Here is a 13,157-nt window from a genome sequence, read left to right as displayed (position 1 = left end):
CAGGATAGTAAATAAAGAATAACACTCAGAAAACAGAGGAATTCCAGACATGAAACAATCAGGGCCAGCTAATACCTCCCAACAATTATGCCCCCAGGCAGGAGGCAACCAGGCTTTGAAGCTGCAAGGCTATTTAATGCTAATCAAGCTGGCCAATTGCAACATTAACTCTTGCCTCAAGCGGAAAAGAGTTCTTTCTCCTACCCTCGACATCATTCCCACAGATATATAAACCCCATATAATATCCATAATTTTATCCTCAAAACCATCTCTCAACTTACTATACATGAGGTTGATGTATAAACTGAGGGAGTAGCAAATTCGGCCTTCTTGAAGGCTTCTGGGATGTGTGGCTGCAACTTTGGTGAATTTTCTACAGCAGTGGTTCTCAACCTGTGGGTCCCCAAATGTTTTGGCCTTCAACTCCCAGAAATTCTAACAGCTGGTAAACTGGCTGGGATTTCTGGGAGTTGTAGGCCAAAACACCTGGGGATGCATAGGTTGAGAATCACTGTTCTACAGGGTTTGAAGGGTTAGGAATGTTAAGCTACCCAGGTAATCTCATGCAAGTTGCATACCGCACTTCACCCATCTTTGATATATGTCCTTTATAAACATTCTAGGAACCATTGGTTTAAAGAAATTAAGATATGGAAGCCCCAGACCCACAGTCTTAGCACACTTCCATTTTAAAACCACTTGACAATTTTAAAAATGGGGCAAAAAATCCCAGAACCTGACAGTAAGTCCACACAGAGATCTATCAGGCCTAGGAAATGCTCCCTAACCATCTTCACCCCTTCCTTTGAAGCATATCAAGAAGGAGGGCAGACAGGGGACATATTTTTTTTTAATCTCTCCTAAATGCACTGAATCTCATATACGCACATGCAGAGATCAAAAATGTACACACAAGCAGATTTCTTATATCTCTTTTCACTCAACTGTTAATGTAAGCACTGTTCAATATTATAAGAAAGAAAGAAAGAAAGAAAGAAAGAAAGAAAGAAAGAGCTATAGAAAGTTCCATTTGCTTTCCAATTGTGCATCCCTTGAGCCACCTGTGTGTCTGTGGATCCATTTTTTGACAGCACAATCAGCTGTTTTGGGCTTTTAAAACATGTGTGCTGGAACAGTCTACACAGGAGGATGGGAAGGAAGTCAAATATTTTGCATGACTGCAGGCATATACAGTCATGTGAAGGTGTATATTTGGGGGGGGGGGGGATCAGGTTTTAAGTGCACCTTTAAAACATGTGCTTTTTAGATGTTAACCCGATTCTGCCTGCACTTTCCCCAAACATCATTTAACTACCTCTCCGGGTTTTACTACATGTGTAGAAGGACCTTTACTGGTCTGTAAAAGAACATATTGCAGTGGTCAGAAAACCGTTCTAAGTTTGATGTTGCTATCTGAAATTGAAGAATCTATGTGAGCACTGAAATGCACTTGAGATGGAAAGCCTTCTCCAGAAATTTTCAATGTGGTGATTTACTTCAAAGGCTGTATAAACCCTTTTCTGTAGCTTCTGAAAGTTGCTTATGTTGTCTCTATAAATGTGTGAGCAACTGTAGCAACATTCTTATCAAAGAACTGTGTGTTCACCAAACACAGAAGAGGGAAAAGAGAAATATCTGGTCTCTACAATTCCAGGCAAATCTCATTCAGCAATGCTGCAATACTGTCCAAAGGCCAGCACTATTTCCTTCTTATATATTATTAACCATTAGCAAGAAGACAAATTGTGCCCAGATCTCTAAGTAGGAAATAATGCATTAGGGAAATAGGAAGCATCATGCTCAGAACCTAATGAAAAACAGACCTCGGCATCACTTGTCAACTATACGCTGACAGCAGCTTGGGGGAGACCATCTCATGATTTCATATCAAGCATCTTAATGTGTACAGAGCATAGAAGTGACTAATAAAGAATTTCCTTTATTTACCAACCCAAGTTTTATCCACCACCAAGCTCTAATACACAAGAATACAATTAATCTTCATTAGAAACATGTTTACCCCATTCAGTAAAATATCAGAAAAATGGTATTAAATAATTTATTGTGGGAATAAGACTGATCAATATTAGATCTCCCACTATGAGCAATGAAAACAAGAATCACTTCAATACTATCCCACAATAAACCATCTATATATATAAAAGAGTGATGGCATCACGGTGACCAACAAAACAACAAAACTACAGGCCCCCCAACCTCGAAATTTGACAACACAACCCATCATCCATGCCTCTAGGTTGATACAACAAAAAGAATAGAAAAATAAAGTCCTAATTAGAGGGAGAGGAATAATTGCTTTTATCCAATTGCTGCCAGTTAGAAGGCTAAGCTCCTCCAACTTGGTCTCCTAGCAACCCAATAAAAAATAATAAAAAACACTAAAAATAATTAAAAACACTAAAAGATTAATACAATAAAATACTATAATAACAGAAAATAACTAAAAACAATACAAGAAAATAATAAAATATAATAAATAAAAAGATAACTTACAATAAAATTAATTTAAAAAATACAAATAACGTCAAATAAAAATTACACAACAATTTTTAACCAATACCACCACCACTTTGCCACAGCAACGCGTGGCTGGGCACAGCTAGTATTTAAATAATAGTGTTATCTTTCTCTGACAGTTAATAAGAAACTTCAGTGAAACTTCATTAGATGGCCCAATCATGAAATCTCAGCATGGTGAAGCGTCAGCATGGAAATTGCTCCACCTGTGCTAGTCTATTATGAAAAATTACTGGTGATTGTGAAGTAGTTCTGCAGGCTTCATTGATAAATACACAGCAGGAACAATTTAAGCTTTTCACATATCCATAAGAGCAGCAACAAAGACATATAAAACAGACAGATTTACAGCACAATCTAAACATGTTGATTTGCATAGAGTTCTATTGAGTTCAATAGAATCCATGCATTTCTAATTTACAGGTTGCCACGTTTCCTAGCTTTGTTCACATGCAAAATATGCCCTCTTCTCATTTCTATCTTTGTCTTATAAACGTTTTTGTTCAAAACAGAAGATAATAGCCTTATTCATACATTGTGATGACAACAGAAAACCATACTGGCAGGGCAATGTATTTTTATGGGGGATGGACCCTTATAATAAAAAATAAAATATATATTTGACATTCAGGGTTCCATTTTCTTTTAAGTCATATTATTTTTATTGGATTAACATTCACATATTGGAAATTCGCCAGGAATGTCAAGCAGGAAAACCCAAGACTACTTCTTGCGATTGGGCTGGGAGGACACTGTGAGTTCCCAAGATAACTTACTGTATGTAAGGGGCCGGGCTGTGGCGCAGGCTGGTTAGCAGCCAGCTGCAATAAATCACTCTGACCAAGAGGTCATGAGTTCGAGGCCAGCCCGTGTCGGGGTGAGCACCAACAATTAAAAATAAAATATAGCCCATGCTCATTGCTGACCTAAGCAACCCGAAAGATAGTTGCATCTATCAAGTAGGAAATTTAGGTACCACTTATATGTGGGGAGGCTAATTTATGACACCATAAAAATCATCCAGCCGCCGTTGGAATGAGGAAGTTGCCGTTGTGGTGGATGATGAAGAGGCTGCTCCCCCTGTGGCCGGAATCAAGCATACCCTCAGGAAGCTGGAGAAGTTTTAAATTGCCTCTGCATCTGTCTCTGTCTCTGTTCTATGTTATATGGCATTGAATGTTTGCCTTATATGTGTGCAATGTGATCCGCCCTGAGTCCCCTTCGGGGTGAGAAGGGCGGAATATAAATACTGTAAATAAATAAATAAATATGTACATTTGTTCTTTGTTCTCTAATAGTTAAACAAAACAGAATAACATTGCATAATTATGATGTGATCTTTATTGTATGTCATTTCCAACTTATGATAACCCTAATGTAAACCTATCATGGGATATTCTTGGCAAGATTTGTTCAGAGATTTGCAGTGGCCTGCCTTTGAGGTTGTGATTTATTCAAGATCACCCAGTAGATTTTCATGACCAAGTGAGGATTTCAACCCTGATCTCCAGAGTTGCAATCCAATACTCGAACCAGTAGACCATGTTGGCTCTCTAAACAAGTTTCAATCCTATTTAGGAGTAATACCAATTAGATCAGCCCCCTCCCTCCTGACCTTCCGTAAGAGTGAAAACGTTGCTTTGTGACCAAGCCTTTGGAGAACTTGTGCAATAGATAGATATGGAATGATGTGCAATGACTACTGGAACGGCCCGGGCTACATTTGTGGATAATGTGATTAATTGTAATGGTATTGTTTAAAATATTTTAATGGTTTTAATTGTATTTTATAATTCTATTTTAAATGTTTATTTTAGTTGTACATTGTTTTAATGGCATCAGATAGTTGGAGTCCCTGATGGCACAGTGGGTTAAACCCTTGTGCCAGCAGGACTGATGACTTGAAGGTTGGATTATTGATCTGAAGGTTGCCGATTCGAATCTAACCTGGGGAGAGCGCGGACGAGCTCCAGCTCTATGCAAGGACATGAGAGAAGCCTCCCACAAGGATGGTAAAAACATCAAAACATCTGGGCATCCCTGGGCAACATCCTTGCAGACGGCCAATTCTCTCACACCAGAAGTGACTTACAGTTTCTCAAGTTGTTTCTGACATGAAAAAAAAAATGAAATAGTTGCCTATGTGTAAAGCTGCCTTGAGTCCCCTTCAGGGTTGAACTAATTAAACTAATGTTTAACAAGTAATATACAAAATATACAAATAATATGAATTAACAAAACCAGGCATAGGAAAAAATGGCTTTTGATAGCAATGTTGTGTGTTCATCTTCCCAATCTGGGAAGTGGGAAGTGAGGGTGGCTCCATAATATAGCTGGCTCAAAGAAGTTCTGATAGCTCTAAATGAATTCCATTTGCGCTCATTTATTCCAATGTGGGCAATTTGCAGCATTGTTTGATTTGCTTGTAAAATCCTATTGCCATTACATATTTGTAGCTCCTTAGTAGTACAGTAGAGTCTTACTTATCCAACATAAACGGGCCGGCAGAATGTTGGATAAGCAAATATGTTGGATAATAAGGAGGGATTAAGGAAAAGCTTATTAAACATCAAATTAGGTTATGACTTTACAAATTAAGCACCAAAACATCATGTTATACAACAAATTCGACAGAAAAAGTAATTCAATACACAGTAATGCTATGTAGTAATTACTGTATTTACGAATTTAGCACCAAAATATCACGATGTATTGAAAACATTGACTACAAAAATGCGTTGGATAATCCAGAACATTGGATAAGCGAGTGTTGGATAAGTGAGACTCTACTATATTTCGAAGGTGTTTTGATACACCATATTATCCTCCTCTCTGGCCCACGTGATGTTATCTTTAGCTGAACTTTCTTTTAAAGATATATTTTTCTGAGTGAAGCGGTCCACAGCAATTTTGAGAAGCACCAATTGTCCTACTATTTTTTCTAGCCTTTCAAAGATAGAAACAACAGTGTGGGCTGTAAGAAGACATTGGTTCATCACAAAGTCTGGGGTAAATGTTTGCCTTGTATGTTGTTTTATCTCAGTAACGAGGGAATTCTCTTCTGAAGCATCTGTTTCAATTGACTCCAAGGACACTCCTTCATGATATGTAGCCAAGTTGTTGTCAAAGGCTACTGATAGGGGCTCATCAGCTTTATCATGAAGAATTAAGAAAGTAGCGTTGTAGTAGCACTTGCTCAGCTGGTCCGAGATTTCGGGCTCAAGTGTTATCAATATGCTGACGACACTCAGCTTGTGTTAAAGAGGGAAGGCCAACCAGAGTCTGTACCCGACAGTTTTCATCAGTGCCTCGAGGCCATTATTGGATGGTTGCGTTCCAGTAGGTTGAGGGTGAATGCAGCAAAGACTGAGATCCTATGGCTGGGCCAACTGGGCAGTAGGGATATCCAGTTGCCAACCCTAGATGGCGAAGCGCTACGCCCGTCTTTACAGGTAAAGAGTCTGGGTGTCCTCTTGGACCCTTCCTTGACGATGGAGGCCCAGGTCTCCACCGTTAGCAAAACTGCCTTTTTTCATCTTCGGCAGGCTAGATGGCTAGCCCCCTATCTGTCTAGGGACAACCTGGCTACGGTGATCCAGGCTACGGTAATCTCGAGACTAGACTACTGTAACGCCCTTTACATTGGCCTTCCTGTGTCGGTGATCCGGAAGCTCAAATTGGTGCAAAATGCAGCTGCCCGGCTCCTTGCGGGAATCCCGATAAGATGCCACATAACACCAATCTTACGGCAGCTGCACTGGTTACCAATTGAGCATCGGATCACTTTCAAAGTGATGATGCTTACCTTCAAGGCCTTACATGGTCTAGGGCCGATGTACCTGAGGGATCGCCTCACTCCCTACAAACCCCAGAGATCCCTCCGTTCTGAGGACCAAGACCTATTGGAAGTCCCCAGTTTTAAGACCTTGCATCTAACAGCAACTAGACGGAGAGTCTTTTCAGCAGTGGTGCCATCTCTCTGGAACATCTCGCCACCTGAAGTTCGTGCCTTGCGGGACTTGTCGGCCTGCCGCAGGGCATGTAAGACACACCTGTTTTGACAGGCTTTTGAGTTCTGTTATTGATGTTTTAAAATGTGCTTTTAGGTTGTTTTTAAGATGTTTTTTAAAGATGTTTTTAAGATGTTTTTAAATTGTTGATTTTAGCCGGTTCTTGTAAGTCACCCTGAGCCCTAGGGGAATGGCGGCATATAAGTTTGAAAAATAAATAAATAGATAAATAAATAAAATTAGGTGCCTTGATTTATATTCCGGTTGGCTTATACTTGAGTATATACGGTAATCACATTAGTGGACCTAGAGTTTCCTAAAAAGACATTCTTTATAAAAAAAAAATCTCTAGGCCTTCAGAATGACTGGAGGAAACTGACCATAGAGTCACACTGGAGAAGGCATCCTCGAACTGCAGCCCTCCAGCTGTTTGGTCCTCCAACTCCATGAATTCCTGGCCGTTGATAAAGCTGGCTAGGGCTTCCGGGAGTTGGAGGCCTAACAGCTGAAGGGCTGCAGTTTGAGGATGCCTGGCCTGGAGATTCCAGCAATGTGGAGGGACAACTGTACTAATAATCACCACTTGCAGTCATGTGGCTGTATTCACTCTCATGCATGTATGCATACACATGTGTGAGAGGGTAAATTCTTATATCTTTTTGGTTATGCAGTGCAATGTGATTGGGTAGGCAGCTTTCTTGTCTTTGGGCTATGTCATTTTCTTTAACTTTTAAACAATCATAAATTGCTCAAATCAGCACAGGATCCTGATTCACCCCCTTGCTCTCATTCCATTCATTCAGAGAGTGGCACAATCAATTTAGAGTGGGGTTCTCAAACTTTTAAAGCCGTGGAACCCTTTTTGAAGGAAAAGTTTATCATGGAGCCCCAAGAAACCTTTGGACACAGGGGTCAGGTTGCATTTTAAAATTTTACAAATAGGCTGGGCCAGTGGCAGATGGGTGGAGAATATTTGTGTGAACTAACTGTGCACAGTGCACATATATTGTTTGTAGTGCGAAAGAAAGAAAAAAGAAAAATATAATATTAAAAACGAAGAACAATTCCAACCAACATACACTTAACAATATTTCAGTGGAAGACCCCAGGGGCCACCCAGTCCAACCCCCTTCTGCCATGCAGGAAAAACACAGTCAAAGCACCACCAGCAAAGATGGCAGTCCAGTCTTTGAAATAATAATAACACCAATAACAGCAGCAGCAACAACAATAACAACAACAGGAGCAACCCAGGGGCCATCCAGTCCAACCTGCTGCTGTCTTGCAGGAAAAGCATAGTGAAAGAACTCACAACAGATGGCCATCTAGCCTTTGCAATAACAATAACAGGAATAACCCAGGGGCTATTCAGTCTAACCTGCTTCTGCCTTGCAGGAAAAGCACATTCAAAGCACCCCCAACAGATAGTCATCTAGCTTTTACAACAACAACAACATCAATAACAACATCAATAACAACAACAACAGTGGTAGTGGTAGTAGTAGAAGCAACCCTGGGGCCATCCAGTCCAATCCTCAACCCTTTTCCTCCCTTCTCACATCTTTTCTCTTCAACCTGCAGTTGAGATGCACCAAGGCTATTCTTTCCCCTCCTTTTCACCTTCATCCTTTCCCCCCTCTTCCCTCTTTTTCTTTCCTTTCTGACATGGCTTTCTCTTGGAAGTGCATCCACCAGAAGCAACTTGCAGCTCCTGACATACACAAAAAACCTTCTGTTCAGGTTTTATCTGGAAGCTTCAGGAGACTTTGATGGAAGGTGGCCCAGGCTGTGCTGGGGAACCTCTATAGGCCACACCAACTGCAGTGGGGCTCCACAGGCTGTCTACTTCCTAGGTAGTGGAAGCAAAGTCTGAGAACCACTGATTAGAGGAATTCTTCTTTGCTTTATGCTTTCTCTCCACAACTTCAGAAGTAGAGCGTCTCCAGGATGTTAATGCAAACGAGCTCCAAAGTACATATGACATTATAATAATAAAAAATTATTTGTATTCTATCCTATCTCCCCGAGGGAATTCAGGACGGATTCCAATATACAACAGCAAACATGCAATGCCTCCATAAAACAAATACGGACATAAAATCCCAGAGATTTGGTTTTGTATATTATTGCATTTAAAAAATTCCATCTAATTACTAACAAGATCCTGACAGGCTGTTCTCATTCTGATGAGGTTCTCAAGTTGTTGTGTGGTGAATGGTGGATCCCAAAGCCTGACATACCTTGTCTATCCCTATGTTGATCCTGTTAATTCTCATGCTGCATACACACACAAGCAGATGCAGTTTGCATCTCTTTAAAACAACGCTGTACATTAGTTATAATGATCCATGGGAAGGTCCTGAGACTTTCCGCTCCTATAACTGGGACCCCCTCCCACACCAAAGGGATTGGGCCAGGCAACAATAAAAAAGACATGGACTTTTTCTTTCCCTATCTGTTTTCACTGGTCAGCTTTTAAGGTTCTGCAAGATATTTCCTTCCATCCCTCCCTCTGTCTCTCTCAATCTCTCTCTTTTGCACAGCAACAAAAATCCTCTTGTATATAGTTTGGAAAAATTCATCTATTTAAACTGATTAATCTGTAAGAGCAAACAATTGCACATACAGTGCACATATGTGAGATTTCTCTTCCCCCCAAGAACCCTCCTCTTTGAAGAGCTCTGAAAGCAGATTAGCAGAGCATTTTCTAAACATCTCTCTCCTAATTACTCATCCTATGCATTTGCCTCCTGGGCTGATTTTCCTATTAACAAACATCCCAGCTGTTCTGAACACAACACAGTTTATATCTATGGTAGTTGTGCTAGAAGCATATCTACTTGGAAATCACTCCCCCTGAGTTCAATGAGATGTACTCCTAGGTTATGTGTCTGTACAGCATTGTGGCCTAAAATACTAAGCGACAGATAGACACACTAATAGAAGTTCAGAACATCTGGTGAATGAAGAATAGGGTTGACATCGTATAGTCTCTTCCTGAGAATAAACCTGACTAAACACACTGAAATTGCATCCAAAATAAGCATGCATAACACTGAAGGATAGCAACAGCAAAACTGCTGAAATGTCTTGCTATAAAGCTGTTACCTGCTTTTTCCCAAAGGAACTCAAGACAGCTGCATGTAAATATCCCTCCTGCAAGGCTTCATTTAAAAATAAAATGAGACAAATAAAAGCATACATTGCAATCTCTACTGAGCACAAATAGAAATGTGAGAGCAATTAGACTGGATTTGTATTTGATGCCCATTTTAAAGACCTTTCTAATTCTGAGAACAACCAAGACAATAAATACATTCAGAAAGTACTCTTCCTCACCTTTGCTTCCACCTAAGACCATAACCATTCCTTGGCTTCCTAAACTCCAGCTACTGTGCTTCAGCTCCGAAGGTCTGTGACTCAGCAAAGAGGTCTGCTTTTATTTTTCAGATGGAACTTACCAACATGTGAGCACATTAAGGGGAGGCTGTGCTGCCACCATCTATTTCTGAACTGTCTCTGTGAGATAGCACTGCTATCCTCTCCCCCATGCATGTTACTTTACAAAAACGCAGATGGTTGGTTTTCATTCGGCAAATAGCAGGCAAAGACTGTCCAGAAGAAATGCCATTTAGGAATTAGACTATTTCAATGTATCAGACTGTGGAACTGGAGATAAAGGAAACAAATAAAAAATGCTATGAAGGAGTGATGCTGGAGAATCCAACAGTGCTGAGTGTGTGAGTTAGCTGTAATCAATTAAGTACTGTATAGCGTATCTGTTACTGGTGTCCACTTCTACATAAGGGTCTGCTTTGCATGTAACATGAAATCAGGTGCAGAATATGTATGGCTCTCCAGATATTGCTTAGCCATACTTCCACCAGCCTTAGATATCATGGCCAATGATAGAAGTTGCAGTGATGATTATTTGGAAAGCCACACATTCCCCATTCCAATATTAAATAATAGTTAGCATTGTGAAGCTTAGTTCCAGGGCATCTATGCTATACATTAACACTAGTGTCTGAAGCAATAGAAATAACAATTGCTGAGGAAAATGCTGTTGGATTTACATCCTGCTTTGGATTCTTATAGACTTGGTGGGCTACTGCAGTAAAGAATGATGGATAAGATAGGACTCTAATCTGATCCAGTATGGCCTTCCTGTTCTCCTACCCTTGCATGCTTCTCTCTAGTCTCCACCACTGTAGCTGTGAGGAGGAATTTGAAAGTGTTAACCTCAGGTTAATCATGGTTTCCTGTGCTAAACACATGAAACATGTTTCATTACAGTTCATGAAATACCGCAATTCAAACCATAGTTCAGGAAGTTCCAATATCTCAATAAGCCACAGCAAAAATCAACCAAAGTATGGATGTAGCCTTAAACTATGATTAATCAGTGACATAGAGGAAGAACAAGGTTTGCATATAGCTTGTGAGACACAGGTTACTCACATGTGGTTTATTAGGTGCAAACTACTGTAGATCGAACCTGTCCAGATAACTAATCTGGAAATAATCAGTGAATTACAGAGGAACACAATCATGTCAATTAACCTGCTTATCTAATCTGCTATTTTGCCTATGCTAATTGAAGAATGATTCGATTCACCAATAGTGTGGAGAGAACACACGGTTTCAACATGATGCTGCTGCTCAGTCATTTAGTCGTCTCCGACTCTTTGTGACCTCATGGACCAGTCCACGCCAGAGCTCCCTGTCGGCTGTCACCGCCCCCAGTTCCTTCAAGGTCAAGTCAGTCACTTCAAGGATACCATCCATCCATCTTGCCCTTGGTTGGCCTCTCTTCATTTTTCCCCAGCATTGTGATCTTTTCCAAGCTTTCCTGTCTTCTCATGATGTGGCCAAAATACTTCATCTTTGCCTCTAATATCCTTCCCTCCAGTGAGCAGCTGGGCATTATTTCCTGGAATATGGACTGGTTGGATCTTCTTGTGGTCCAAGGCACTCTCAGGATTTTCCTCCAGCACCAGAGTTCAAAAGTGTCTATCTTTCTTCGCTCTGCCTTCCTTATGGTCCAGCTCTTGCTACCATAGGTTTCTATGGGGAATACCATTGCTTTGACTATGCGGACCTTCGTTGCCAGTGTGATGTCTCTGCTCTTCACTATTTTGTCAAGGTTGGCCATTGCTCTCCTCCCAAGAAGAAAACGTCTTCTGACTTCCTGGCTACAGTCTGCATCTGCAGTGATCTTCACGCCTAGAAATATAAAGTCTGACACTGCCTCCACTTTTTCTCTCTCTATTTGCCAGTTATCAATAGGTGTAGTTGCCATGATCTTGGTTTTCTTGACGTTTAACTGTAACCCAGCTTTTGCACTTTCTTCTTTCACCTTGGTGATAAGGCTCCTCAGCTCTTCCTCACTTTTGGCCATCAACATGATATCAAAGGCATAATGGGCTATCATATAGAAACAGTCACAATGTAATTACAACTATAGGAATTGTTTTATCATATGGTATCTTGTCTCCAGCCTCTGCCACAGTATATCAGAAAGACTGAATCACACATTTGGTATGCCAACTTTGTAACTACAGTAGAGCCCCTGTTATCTGAGATAAAGGGGCGGGCCCCATCTCAGATAACTGAATGGCTCGGATAGAGCAAGGTCTCTCTGAGGGATGTCCTTCCGCGAGGCCTCGCCCCTTGGGAAGCGCCTCACCATCGCTCCTGTATAGGCAGGAGCGATGGCAATGTGCTTGCCTGGGCCTAGGTCTCGCCGAGGGATGTCCCTGGGCAAGGCCTCGCCCCTTGGGAAGTGCCTCGTCAGCGCTGCTAAGCAGCAGCTATCATGGGGCACTTCCTCCTCCCACTCCCTCTCCTTTTCTTGAACTCAAGAGAAGGAGAGGGAGAGGGAGGGGCACCCCCGGCAGCGCCTCGGATAATACAGAGCCTCGGTTAACCGGGGCTCTACTGTACCATCACTCTGTGTTGAATTCATTTGGAGAGGAGGATATGGCAGCTTTCTTTAAAATGTTTTGATTTAGGAAAGGTGACAAGTGAGTTTAACAAACCAAGATTTGCTTCCTTAAGGGGGGACAAGTAATTGAATGAATCTTGTCCCTATCAATATGATTTATGAGTGAATGTGGTGTAGTGATTTCAGCATTAGATTAGGAATATGAAGACTAGGGTTTCAATCCCTAGTCAGTCAAAGAATTCCACTGGGTATCATTATGGAAGTCATACCCTCCCAGCCTCAAAGGAAATCAATGACAAACCCTTTCTGAACAGATATTGCCAAGAGAACTCCTTCAAAAACTCCTTCAAAAAACTTGGAAGCATAAAACAACAACCATAATTTATTACCACTACATGAGCAGCTAATATATCTGTTTTGTTGGAGCTCCAGAAAAACTGGAGATGGAATTGACAAGACAGCCTACAGAGCTCAAAACTGTACATAATTCATCTCCATAATATATCAAATCAAGCTAGTAAACTAATACACATTTCCCACTTTTTATCATTTCTGAAAACACAAAGTTAAGAGATCTTCAACAATATTGCATTACTTTGCATCCGCCATGCAGGTACTAAACTTACAGGAAGGGGTGATGGCTACAATTTGGGCGTTGTAA

The 13,157-nt window shown here is 40.9% G+C and overlaps 1 protein-coding gene across 19 annotated transcripts in view; it reads right to left on the bottom strand.

Moving 5' to 3' along the window:
- jakmip3 (Janus kinase and microtubule interacting protein 3) overlaps positions 1 to 13,157 on the bottom strand; it is a 166,807-nt gene that overhangs the window by 128,442 nt on the left and 25,208 nt on the right. Inside the window, exon 1 of one of the 19 annotated variants that reach the window (XM_016992204.2) lies at positions 9,889 to 12,228. The exons of the other annotated variants lie outside the window; for them this stretch is intronic. The gene's annotated coding sequence lies outside the window, so the exon portion shown is untranslated. Of the gene's footprint in view, positions 1 to 9,888; positions 12,229 to 13,157 lie in introns of those variants that run through there. 19 annotated transcript variants of the gene reach the window in all.

The sequence above is a fragment of the Anolis carolinensis genome, chromosome 3 (genome assembly GCF_035594765.1).
Source record: "Anolis carolinensis isolate JA03-04 chromosome 3, rAnoCar3.1.pri, whole genome shotgun sequence".
NCBI classification, from domain to species: domain Eukaryota; kingdom Metazoa; phylum Chordata; class Lepidosauria; order Squamata; family Dactyloidae; genus Anolis; species Anolis carolinensis.
Note: the sequence above shows the minus strand (reverse complement) of the source record. Positions and strands in the feature narration are given on the sequence as shown.